The following is a 12,190-nucleotide window of genomic DNA, read 5'->3' on the forward strand; positions in this document are numbered from 1 at the left end:
CTAGAAGATCAAATGATCAGGTGACATTTATTGCTATTTTCTATAAATGAACACAATCTCTGGTATGCTAAAGTGATAGGTATTACAGAAATATTCAGATAGGGAGACCTACAGGCTTGATTACAAGTGAAGTTTACTATCACAACCCAAATTTATTGCTTAAAAAAAAAGCAGGGAGCCAACTAGAAACTGAACCAAATATAAGCCCTTGAAGGGTAAATGTAAATTGGATAAGCTTCACTATTACAAGAGCAACAAGAAAGAATTAAGAGGCAAGAGTGAGAAGCAGATTGCATCCACTCTAAGTTTCTGCTAAAAAGAAATGGTATACTATGAAAATACTTAATACAGATTGTAAAGAGATTTGTCAGAGAGGATTTCCTAGAGTAGGTGGTATTGCAGGGTTTTTAAAAAAATGTGAAGATGTTAGCTAGATAAGAAAAAGGTGTAGGAGTCCTGGATTGGAGAGGGTACAGGCCAGGCTGAGGGATCCCTGCCCCCCACCCCCATGCACAAATTTTGTGCACTGGGCCTCTAGTTGGGTAATAATCTTATTAAGAGTATCTTGTATATGATGAGTTGTTTATTTTTTGCTGCTTTCAAGATTCTCTCTTTGTCTTGCAATTTCAACAATTAGATTATTATGTGTGTATCTCTGGGTTTATTCTACGTTGAGATTATTGAGCTTCTTGGATTTGTAGATTTGTGTATTTTATCAAAGTCAAGAAAATTTCAGCCATTATTTCTTCAAATAGTCTTTCTATCTCTTTTTTTTATATATTCTTAATTTGTTTTTACATTGCTTTCTGATTTCCATTAATTTTTTGGTCTATGTTTTAACTCTTTAGCTCTTTGAGCATAATTGATAGTTAATCTATTTTGGGTGTATATTTGTCTTTGCAGTTCAACTTTAAAACAGTGAATATAACATATTCATACTTAATGAAATTCTGTGTTCTTAGCATCATATAATAGAAAGAAAATGTACCCTGTTGTCAATTTGAGTTCAAATCTTACCTCCTGCTACATGATACTGTACAATTTCTTTAACATCACCCTTTCTGACTCCCAGCTTCCTCAAAAAGGTGATCAGAAAAATTACTGAAAGAGTAGATGTGAAAATGCTGTTACAAAATAGGCACTCAGAAAATTGCCTACCCTCTAAAATCTCTGCTACCAAAGTGAAGTATAATGGCAGTGCTTCGGCAGATGCAAAGAGCGTGGAGAGAAAAAGGGGCTGAACAACACATGCCCATCTCCTGACACCCAGTTTACCAGTCGGAATAATGATTTCTCATTTGAATACAATTTGATTTTCAAATCTGAAATTTTTGAACAAGCTCTTTTGAACACAGACAGTCTAGACAAGAAAGACGCCTTCCCACTAGATCAGTGGTTCTCAACCTTCTGGCCCTTTAAATACAGTTCCTCATGTTGTGACCCCAACCATAAAATTATGTTCGTTGCTACTTCCTAACTATAATGTTGCTACTGTTATGAATCATAATGTGAATATCTGATATGCAGGATGGTCTTAGGCGACCCCTGTGAAAGGGTCGTTCGACCGCCAAAGGGGTCGCGACCCACAGGTTGAGAACCGCTGCCCTAGATGGACCCGAGGCTGCCACTGGGGAGGGATGGAAGGTTGCAGGCCAAAGGAGAAGAGGAATTAGCTGCCCTTATGGCCTTAACGCAGCAGGGAGGAAAATCGCAGCCTGGCACATATCGCTGCTCCTCCCATTCTGCTGCCCTAGTAACAGTTTCTGACAACAAAATGTGTATGGAATGTGCACTCATGTTAAACTATTGTTCTTTCCTGGGAGAAGATAAAAGGCATTTCTCTTGTGTGAGTTACTGAGTCATAAGTGGATCATAGGTGACATTGCATGGTAACTAAGAAGCTAAATTGCCAGGGGTTGTATCTCAGCTGCATGTCCTTGGACCAATTACTTCATATCTTGGTGCCTCGATTTCTTCATCTATATTAAAGTGAATTTTAGTAGTGCTACTTCATAGTGTTGTTTTAAGGCTTAAGTAAGTCAATATATCTAGACCAGGGGTGGGCAAACTTTTTGACTCGAGGGCCACAATGGGTTCTTAAACTGGACCGGAGGGCCGGAACAAAAGCATGGATGGAGTGTTTGTGTGAACTAATATAAATTCAAAGTAAACATCATTACATAAAAGGGTATGGTCTTTTTTTTCAATAGTTTTATTCATTTCAAACGGGCCGGATCCGGCCCGCGGGCTATAGTTTGCCCACGGCTGATCTAGACTATTTAGTATCTCCAAATACTCCATAATTTTTGGATATTGTTATTACCTAATTTTCAATTATCTTCACCAAAGGAAATATGTAGAGACATGGACTTTTTAAAAATTGGCTTGTTATACATAAATACACTCTTTTAAACTTGCTCATTTTTCAACCCTAATCTCTTCTGATTTGCAAAGCCTAGGGATTGAACTGAGATTATAGACTCCAATATATCAGGAAAATTTCACAAGAAAACCATTGAGATTTGACAGTGGAAGGAGAGATGTGATTCCAGCAGCACTTTGCTATGAATAAATGGGTCATTCTAATTCCCATATTTTCTCCTTTCCAAATAGCTGTCTCTATACCCTCCAACCCAAGTCATGCCTCTCCCTGCCCTGTATGTGAAAGGAGGGTGGATAGAGTAGAGAATTTACAAGCTTTTAAAGCCAAGAGCTTTTCTCCCCACCCATAAGTCCAATTACTTTAGAACAGGCCTGGAGAAGGGATAAGTCTGAGACAGGGAGTAAACTTCATGTTCTAAGAGCTTATGCTAGAATGTTGGCAGAAACTGTGTCAACGACAGCTTGAGAGGAGCTAGGGAGGACATCAGGGCTGGGCAGGAGAGAGCAAACCAGTCCCACATGAGGGATCAGGGAGCCAAATGGTAGACCAGAGCCAGAACTCAAGCAGGGCCTGGTGACCGCAACCCAGAAGCCAGGGGAGCACCATGGAGCTGAGTGGGCCACTAGAAACTTACCAGCTGTGAGGCACAGGGGGCTGGCAGAGGTTTTCAGGAGAGGTCCCAGCTGAGAAACTAAGGGTAGCATCTGAATTAATCAATAGGTCATCAGAGACATTCCGAAGTGAGGACTTAGGTTAGGACAGTCCTCTGGTCTCTCAAATCTGTTGTGAGATGCCTAGAGGACCCTTGATACTGTGTTACTAAAAATGAATCTAAGACCGGGCCCTGCCACCCCAGGAGTTGGCCTTCTTTGGGGGAGACTGTGACTGTATATGTGGATAATATATAGTGATGATTATAACTGTGGTTACCATTTATTAAAAGTCTATTCTGTCAAGCACTATGCTAAGAGATTCAAATTTATTACCTTATTTAATGCTTGCAATAACCTTCTCAGAGAGGCACTTGTATTATCCTTTATATACCCTGGGGTGTAAGCTTTAGGGCTTGGGCTAAGGGACTTGGCCTGTATCATTCCCTACTATGTACCCAGGACCAAACCCAGCATGTGCCAGTCTAGGAAAGGAACTTGATCAATATTTACTGAAGACTTATCTCTATTTCTCAATGAGGACACTGAAGCTTAGGAAGGTTAACTGACTTTCCCAAAGTTACAACAGGTTATAAGCCACACGTCAGAATCCAAACCCAAGTCTGGCTGACTCCTTGGTCTGTTTGCTTTTCCATTTTCTATTCTGTAAGTAATGGAAAGAATGCTGGCTTGGCAGGCAGGATACCCAGCTTCCAGTTGCAGTTCTACCTCTAATTGTGTGACCTTGGGCGAGTTCACTTATCCGGGATTTGATCGTCTCCACTGCAGTGAAAGGAGTCAGAGCAGATCATGTACAAGATTCCTCCCAGCTCTCTGGGCCTGTGACCTCCCTGGACCAAGGAAGCGCTGCGGACTTGGTCTGAGTCAGAGTGGAGTGCTCTTTAGGAAGCGGAGACATGGAAAGGTCAGCGTATGGGTGGCCTAACTAAACATTTGGAAAATGTGGTGCAAGAAGCTGCCACAGTGAGTGAACACCAAAGGGAGTCGAGCTCTCTCTCCTATCATGGAGGCATTTCATCTCCTCATCCCCTTGGGTGAGTAGACATCTTGCAGCTCTGGAAGCCAAGCAGCTCACTGCTTTCAGAGCCTCGTGACCATTCCAGTGAGATGAGGGATGATCGCCGATGCTTAGCGCTAGTTGACATTTGGGGATTACAAAAGTCTGAATGTCAAATACTAATTTTCGTCACATTAAAAAAAATCTCCTTAATTAAAGTTTCATTGTCAACTAGACTTTGAAACAACCACACAGTTGCTTTGAATTATGTAGGATGTTAAAGATGCCCAGGATCAGATTTAGCAAGGTTTTACAGCCTCAGCTTTAATACTGTTATTAAGAATAATTTGTGTATGTTTGTACAGGCATACTCCCAACAGATCATATCATTTTCTTCCCAAGAACTCCAAGGCAGCTCACGCGCAGTCTTTGACATCTCTTTCTTTTGTTTCATGGCTGCCTTTGTTTAGTGAGGTGAAGAAGAAGGTTAAGTTACATTAGAGTGGTAACCCCTTTTGGGGGTCAGAGGACCCTTTCACAATCTGATGAAACCTGGAGATCATCTCTGCTTCCACTCTTTCATTCCTAAGTCATATGTACACATACTCACAAAACGTTATGTACAATTACAAGTAGTCTTGGGACCGCCCCCACCTAAAGCCCACCCATAGAGGTCTCTGATGTTAGGTTAAAATACGAGTTATTTCAATACATGGTGCTGGGAATATTGAACATCTTTATTCAGAAGAAAAGAAAACATTAACCTTGACCCTTACCTGATACCTTATACAGTATAAACATTAACTCAAAATGAATCATAGGCCTAAAAGTAAGTGTGAAACTAGGAGAAAATCTTTGTGACCACGGTTTAAGCAAAGACTTCTTGGATATGACACAAAATGCATTCAGTATAAAATAAAAAAGTGGCAAAGTGGACTTGATCAAAACTAAAAATTTTACCCTTTGGAAGATAAGATTAAGAAAATAAAGAGTCAAGTCATAAACTGGGATAAATACTTGTAAAACATCTATCCCTGTCTTCCTCTAAAGCAGTGGTTCTCAACCTTCTGGCCCTTTAAATGCAGTTCCTCATGTTGTGACCCCAACCATAAAATTATTTTTGTTGCTACTTCCTAACTGTAATGTTGCTACTGTTATGAATCGTCATGTAAATATCTGATATGCAGGATGGTCTTAGGCGACCCCTGTGAAAGGGTCGTTCGACCGCCAAAGGGGTCGCGACCCACAGGTTGAGAACCGCTGCTCTAAAGAAATGTGCCCAGAAGTCTGGCCCAACAATATTTGTTTGTCTTTCATTGCTAACCCTCAGCTTGGTAGTGGACTAGGCAAGGTAGCATTTTAGCTGAGCAGAGCACTGAAATAACACTGGATCCTATGACCAAGACAGAAGAATGGAATGTGCCTTGGGGAGGCAATCAAGAGCAATGCCACACTAACAATGCCAACTTTTGAAAGAAAACAGAACCTCAACAGGTGATAACCACATATTTCCCACAAGTCTAGCCCTGCCCCCAGGACTTTTTAAGGCAGGACACTGTCTCCCACAGAATAGGTCTACAACAGAATAGGCCCAAACACAGGAAGCTGTGAGGGAAGACTCATGGGTCAACCTTGAAGGAGAGGATGAAGAAAATGCTGCAAAGAGGAGGGAGAGAGAGATCCCTGAGGGCAGAGCCGTCCGTGCAGCTTGTGGAGGAAGTGGTCCTGAGCGTGGCCTCCACAGCAAGTAATTTCAAAAATTACTTCTTCACAGAGTGAAGAAGAGGCCTTGGACTCAAGACATGAGAGCCAGCAGTTGGGTGCTGCCTTCAAGGACTTAAAAGGGGATGAGCCTAACCACAGTAGGAGGGTTGTGTTGAGAACTAGAAGTGAAACTTGGTCTGGGCCAACTGGAGGCGAGAGCTGAAAGCCAGACAGAGCACACCAGGCTTGATAACAAAGTGAGTAGACCCTCCTTCTACAACCAAGAGGTGATTTGATGCAAGTGGATTTATTCAGATCTGCTGCTCATTCTCTAAGCAGGCCCTGATCATTGCCTTTCTCTGTACTCACCTTTAGAGAAGATACACTCATTTATTTTAGGGGAGGAAAATACCTCTTGCTGCACCAACCACAGTCATTGCAATCAACCACCATCACTCTACCATAGAACCAGATGCAGGGTCCAAGTCTTCCTCGACACAGCTTCCCAAAAGGTGTTACCTAGTGAGCAGAGATGGCATTCTGGACACGCCCCATATGGTAGGGCTGCCATTTGCCCCATTTCTCCCGCCCCACCTGTGCCTCCAGTGCATCCCACCGAACTTCTACCACCACTACCATTTCCACCATCATTTCTCTGCTGTGATGGACATCCTTCAGGCTTCAGCTAGATCCCTCAAGAATGACCCTGAAAATAGTAGTCCTCCTGAGTACACAGGACAGCCAGCGGCTGGGAATGAGGGCAGACAGAGGAATTACAAGCAGGGGGAGCTGTTGGGATTCTGCCACAATGACCCAAACATGAGGAAGTGGCATCCTGAACCAGGTGAGAATAGAGACAGGAAGGCCAATGCCAGAAACTCACAAAGACAAGTGAAACATCTTGCTGGGAGAACAGGGAGCTTAATCCAGTGTGGAGAGTCCTGACCAAATCAGGTGATGCCACTCCCTCACCTAACAACTGGCAAACCATTTTAAGGGTGGGTTCGGGGACATGAGGCTCTGCTTTTCCTTAGTGTCTTCTTAGATCTCCCAGAGCGTTAGTTCACTCCCACAAGCAAAGCCAAAGCCAAAGCCAAAGCCAAAGCCAAAGCCAGGGGAAGGGTACGTCATTGATGACTGAGGTGGCTGCTCTTGTGTGAACAATGGGGGATAAAAGTAGGTGGTTTTGAAGGCTCCTTCCCCTCCTAACAGAGCCTCAGAGGATTTTGCCTCATGCTCTTTTCACATGCATGTGCCTGTCCCAGAGTCGCCATGGTGACGCTGTGTATGTTTGCCTGGCTGGAAGCTTCCAGAGATGAAAAATGAAGCCAGGGTGGACCAGTGCAGAGAGGCCTGCAGGAATTTCCCTCCGATTCTCTGCAGGCCAGCAGACAGCTAACATGCCCTCTGAGGTTTGTCATCAAGACTCTATTTCCAACAACTCAAGGGGAAAAAGTCCCAACCACAACAGTTGTTCCTGGGAATGTTCATGTAAACCCATTTGCCCAGGCAAAGTGTGGCTGGTAAGGATTTCATAGTGAGAATCCCTGGCAGCCACGGTGCCAACACACGAACATAGCAAGGCAGACGCACTACCTTGAGAACTAGAAGTGTCAGGGCAGGGGAGTGTCACCCGTGGTGGGCAACAGCGTGCCAGTCAGGAAGGTCTCTATGATGTCTGTGCTGAGAGATCCCTTTTCAAGATGAAATCTGTCACCTGGGCGCTGATTCTTCCACAGTAGACAACCTCAGGGTTCTTAGCAATTCCTCAAGCAAGACAGTCTTTCAACCATTTCTTTGTCTCCTGGATCACCTCCCAACATTCCCTTGAATCAAGGGAGGCAAACGTAGGTAACATGGAGAATTCTGAGCAGCATTTAGCCCAATGATGGACTAAGGTCCCTGTGGCCTAAACCTATTTTTAGGTAAATCACATAATATAGGTATAATGGCCAGCACTGGATTCAGTGTCTGTTAGGTGCTCAAAAATATTGTTCAAACAAATGAGTAAATGTCCCTTTGATAGGTGGGACAGTGCCAAGTGTATGTGGAAAGTGATTCCCACCTAGAAGTTTGGTGAACTTGTTTTCGTGGGGAGACCATTGAATCAGATGGCGTGCTAAGCCCACTGTGCTTCCAACCCACCCCTCCTTCCTTACATGTATTCACTTCTACACAAACTTCAGGAGGTTGGAGTTCAAAATTTACTAGGAAATGTATTGATAGACCTCAGTAGAGTGTACCTTTTTTCCTATGAAGGCCTGAGATTTAGGCAGATGGCAAAGCAAAGTGGGACAAAGGAGAGACAGACTTGTGGCAGGCTAAAATCATTGACAATATACGAAGCATCACTACAATATTCTCCTGTAAATAATAAAAGTGACCTTCTAGGTTGGCTGCACTGCTCCAAATAAAAAAATGCACGGAAATGTATTTTCCAGGATGAAGAGATTGTCTGAATAGCACCTGAGTACTTTTCTGAATTTATATGCTGCTTTCTTGCTGTTTGATTCTGTATCCGTCCAAGTAATAAGGTCATTCAGTCATTCAATGAACATTTATAATGTAGAATAGTGATTCTTGATCAGGGTGATTTTGTCCCGCAGGGCACATTGGTAATATCTGAAAACATCTTTGATTGTCACAACTTGGGGAAGAGTGCTATTGGTGTGTAAGGGAGGGCAAGGATGTTGCTAAACATCTTATAATGCACAGAGCAAATGCCGGGGGGGGGGGGGGGGGGGGAAGGCCCAAAATGTAAAAAAAGAGGAAAAAAAAGAAAAGAAAAAGGACAAAAAAACCCTTAGGCAAGGAGACAGAAACCTGGTAGTACATATTGATGTTTCTATCCAAGTCCCAGAGTCTGAGAAGGCTTATCAGATGGTAATAAGTACACTAAGACATAAAGAAGAATTAGGAATGAACTTGATTAGGAAACAGGATCCCAAGCAGAAGAAACTACATAGGCCAGAGCCTGGAGATGATCACTGAAAGAGCTGCAAGTAGAGTAGACATTCTCTTAACCAACCTCGCCTTGTGTTAATTCATTTGTAAAGCAATCTGACTGCCGCCCGCAGCGCACCGAGCATCGTGGTTGGGGAGTCCGTGTATTCCGCTCCACTAGGCAAGTTACGTGCTTACTGAGAGTCAGTGGCATTTGGTCCAAAAGCTGGTTTATTCCAGTTTTAGTGTTATTGTAATTATATAATTTAGATATCACTTAAGCTCGTGAAAGATGATTTCGAAAAGAAAGTTGTTATTTTGATTCTAAGTAGAATGCTTTAAAAAGATTTCATGCAGATGAATCTTAAAAAGAAAACACTATCAAAAAAAAATATGGATAAAACAACTTTAATAATTTGGGGGAGAAAACAAATCTGTAATATGAAGAAGAATTATGCACTCACATGGCTTCACAATTGTCGATTTCATGATCCACTTTATAAAAAAACAACGCTAACTGGAAGTCATAAATAATCCATTATTGGCGTGGTTTAGGCAAGAAAGAAGACTCTCAACACCAATCAGCTTATACTCCTAGAAATGGTCTTGGCTCTAATTCAAAACATTACTGGATAAATGTACGTTTATGTATTTTGAGTTGAAATAAAATATGTATCACATGTATATATCATTTTTTATGATTCCCTGTTTTCCCTAACTTTTTTTTATTAATCTTACCATACCTGGTACAACTATGGCACAGAGCAAGCAGAGGACATGGCAATAGGTGAGGAATGAGAGGTGAACTGGGTCAGATGAAGAGTCTCTTGAACCATAATGTGTTTGGGGCTTCACAAGAAATAGAAGCCATGCAAACTTTTTAACAAGGAAAATAAAAACTTCTTAACTTGACCACATAATGTGATTTAGGGAGCTATCTTCCAGGCTTCAGAGCAAAGAGAAGCAAGACAGCAGGCCTGCAGTTCAGTGTAGAGGGCTCAGCAGTGATCAGGGTTTCCTCTGAGGACGGAACAAAGGATGCAGAGAGAGGATTGGAGCCAGGGGATATTTAGGAATTCGTATCCTAATTGACTGAGTGAACATAGCATCTCAGGGAGACACTAGTGTCATAAAACACAATGAAGTGTGGGGTTTGGACACCTGAGTCATCGACGGTGATATCCCTGAGATAGAAAGCAAAATAGAAGAATTTGGCCAGCGTGGGAAGATGATGAGCTCAATTTTGGAAATGTTGAGCCACACCATCCCATGGGAAATACAAGTAAAGATATTGAGTATGTGATTGGATTCATGGGTGTGACGTTCAAAAGAAAGTGTTGGACTGAATACTTAGATTTGTGAGTAATCAGCATATAGAAAAAATATTGAAGTCATAAGACTAAATAAAATTGCCTGGCTAGGAAAAGAAAAGTTGGCCTAAGAGGAGACACATAAAATATTTTTATGAATCAATGAGAAAAAGACCCAATAAAAGAATGTGAAAGAAAAAAAAAAAAAACTAAGAAAAAAATACTTCTCCGAAGAGAGAAAAAAACATAAAACAGAGTAATACATGAAATGCAACTGTCTTACTAATCAAGGAAATGCAATCAATGCCACATGAGATAGCTTTTATGCCACTTGATTGCCAAAAATGAATAACTCTGGTGATGTTAACTGTTGGAAAGGACAAAGATTTGAGGAAGGTCACACTCTACTGGCAGGATTGTACATTGGTACAAATGCTTTGGAAAACAATTTGGCCCTTTTTATATATATAAAGTATACCCAATAATTCTACTCCTACGTAAGTGCCCCAGAGAAACTCTTGAATATGTGCACCAGGAGACAGATTACAACGATTTCATCACCACTGTTTATAATAGCACGATGCTAGAAGCAACCTAACAGCTCAGTAACAAAGAGTGGCTAAAGGGTGGTACATTCACAAAACGGATGATTACGAAGCCATAAAAAAGAATGAGCGGCACATATATGCAACAACGTGAAGAAATCTTGGAAACAATGTTGAATGGAAAAGAAAGAAGTCCAGAAGACTTCAGTTTGTATATTATTTTTAAAGCTTCGAAAGGTCTACCTGGCAGTCAGGAGGTAGCCAGAAAAGCCATTTGCTGACCCTGTCGAAGAAAGGATTGTGGCCTTCTAGGCCAGTGATGGCGAACCTATGACACGCGTGTCAGAGGTGACACGCGAACTCATTTTTTTGGTTGGTTTTTCTTTGTTAAATGGCATATAAATATCAAAAATATAAATCTTTGTTTTACTATGGTTGCAAATATCAAAAAATCTCTATATGTGACACGGCACCAGAGTTAAGTTAGGGTTTTTCAAAATGCTGACATGCCGAGCTCAAAAGGTTCGCCGTCACTGTTCTAGGCCCTGGAGCTCTGGCTTCTCAGCCAGGATCTGCACTACCATCAGACACCGTTCTGAGAAGGTGTCCAGGGACCCAGCTCCAGGAGCTGGTCTGAGCCCTGGATTAACTGCTCCGTCAGCCTCTGCTCCGTGACTGCGTGGTTCCCCAGGCCTCCACCGGATACCACAGAAAAATCCTGTTTTGAGAACAACTCAACCATCAGCCACAGTATACCCTCTGGACCAAATCTACAATCTGCCTGCTCAGAAGCCAGGAGGTAGAGTTCCTGGGCCTTGGCACATCTGACTGAAAGCCTAGACATTGTGCGACGGGTATTAGAATCTTTAGGGGAAGAAATGTGGGACCCCACAGCATCCAATCAAACCACAGCATCTGTTCCATCCAGAGAGCAGACGCCAAGAAATGGTCATAAGATGCTGCTTCCCACTTGAGAAATGTCTCAGAGCCCATCAGAGCCTTATGTCTGATGTACCCAGGAGCACACAGCCTCTTCCACCCAGGGAAAGGGTCCGGGGTCCAAGGCGAAGGAGAGAACGTGCCCATACAGGGCCACCGTTAATGGCTTCCTCCATGCCTATGCCCCAGGCTCTCAACCCCATGAAGAGATGCGACCCCTGCACTCCTTGGCGGCCCAGAGAATTCCTCCAGGCTCTTCCTCCCACCTTCACTTGGACTGATTGCAATTTCTAAATCAAATAGTAGAAAGGTGATAGCGTCTATGAAATGTTTATTGAACAATGCAGTTTCCTCCAACTGGCACACACCCAGCTTCTTCCTCTCTGCCTGGGGCCTACTCCTGGGCAGCCTGCCTGGCTTTCTCACTTGGCTTCCCCTCAAGACACCCCCTCCCAGATCACATGCAGGGTTCCCATGCCCGACCCTGGCTGCTGGCCCACCACAGCCCAGACCCCTGCTCTTGAAGCTGTTTAATAAAGTGAAGGAATAATATGTAAAGGTAAGCATTTCTATCGTCATTATCCCGAGTCAGGAACCCTGCCTAACTATTCCCCAGCATCTGGTTGATTTCTGGTCTCAGTTTTTATGGCATTTGCAGAACATAGTCTTTCTTTAGTTCAGCATCAGGAAAGGGAGGG

This window comes from Myotis myotis, unplaced genomic scaffold (genome assembly GCF_014108235.1).
Source record: "Myotis myotis isolate mMyoMyo1 unplaced genomic scaffold, mMyoMyo1.p scaffold_m19_p_20, whole genome shotgun sequence".
Lineage (NCBI taxonomy): Eukaryota > Metazoa > Chordata > Mammalia > Chiroptera > Vespertilionidae > Myotis > Myotis myotis.